Raw genomic sequence first — 1,653 nt, 5'->3', positions numbered from 1 at the left:
ATATATATATATATATATATATATATATATATTGTGACGATAATCTCCTTCAAGAGATTGAGCCTGCTCTTCCCTCCTAAGTTCGTCGCTATACATCCCTATACAACTAATATGGAAGAAATATCCAACAAGTACAACTCCAAGGTTTGCCAGAGAGCAAACGTATTCAGCACCAGGAACACCTGCTCCCCCGCCACTCGAACCACCAAACTACCTGTCCGTCGCCTGCTCATCGCTGATTGGCTGCGTGTCCAGTTGCACCTGCCCTCCACCTGCCACACTACCTGATGTCTGGGGCCACCACGACCTCAGACCTCAGAATATCCAGTGCTTTCAACAAGTTAACACGTCTCGTTGGTAGACTAAGCTCTGGCTTACGTGTACTAAGAGAGGTGGCAGCTTAAAGCCAATATTCCTGCACCTATCTGATTGTATATTGTTCACTTGTTATTACTCACTTGTCTTAACGTAACTTTTCATTTTGTCATTTGATTATTCTTATTATTTTGATTGATTGATTTTATGTTACCATTTGTATGTCCATTTTATTCATGTTTTGCTTTTCTAATGTAATTAAAATCTCATTGTTAAATTTACTTGTGTTTTGTGTGTCTTCCCATTACCTTACCACAGACGAAGTTCCAGATTTTCTCTTTTTGTTTCTATATGTGACGAGGCCATACCCTAGCTTTTGAAACAGCCGAACACCAACGCGTTACCGTCACAATATATAGATATATATTATGGCGGGAGGAGCAGGGAGAGGCAGTGGCAGATGGTGAGGGGAATGGGGTTAGAGGAGAGGCAGCTGTGGCTACACCTGTTGACATGCATACATAGCTCTTCTCTCCTCCAGCCACACACACACACACTAATCTAGTGCACCTTAATACACGCAACCCAACATACCGTCATTCACAATAATGTTGGTAAGGTTGTGTGTGTCATCATTTTACAAATTAAACATGTTCGCTTCCTGCTCTGTAGACCCTTGTTTGAATTACGCAAGTCTTCATGTTAAAATTTTTACTTTCAGTTTTTTACTTTACTTTACATAAAAAAGTAAATTTTTACTTTCTTTTACTACTAGGCCTCCTAGTATGTGTGTGTGTGTGTGTGTGTGTATGTGTGTGTGTGTGTGTGTGTGTGTACTTACTAACTAGGTAAGTACACACACACACACACACACACACAAACCAGTTGATTGACAGTTGAGAGGCGGGACCAAAGAGCCAGAGCTCAACCCCTGCAAGCACAACTAGGCGAGTACAACTAGGTGAGTGCACACACACATATATACACACACCCTCTCCGTCCATCTTCTCAACCTTCCGTTCTTCTTACTCTCAAGTTCGCATGAATACTCCTTTCTCACCAATCAGTCGTCTTCCATTCACTCTTCACGGCTAAACCATCTAAGTACACTCGTAAACTTTGTTGTTTACCAAAGTTTGCTCTCCATATTTTTCTGACACTTTCAACCCTTACTCTATTCACCTAACGTCACCTATGCTCCACAGATTATTAATGTTAACCATTAGAGTATTGGTTATTTCTCAAGTTGATGCCCTAGAGTATCTCACTCCCACATGCAGCCCTCACATGCTTTGATCTCGCTATCCTGTTCTTCCTAACCAAAGTTTTCATTGTCTC

This window comes from Procambarus clarkii, chromosome 26 (assembly GCF_040958095.1).
Source record: "Procambarus clarkii isolate CNS0578487 chromosome 26, FALCON_Pclarkii_2.0, whole genome shotgun sequence".
Classification (NCBI taxonomy): Eukaryota; Metazoa; Arthropoda; class Malacostraca; order Decapoda; family Cambaridae; genus Procambarus; species Procambarus clarkii.
This window is presented reverse-complemented; position numbering follows the sequence as displayed.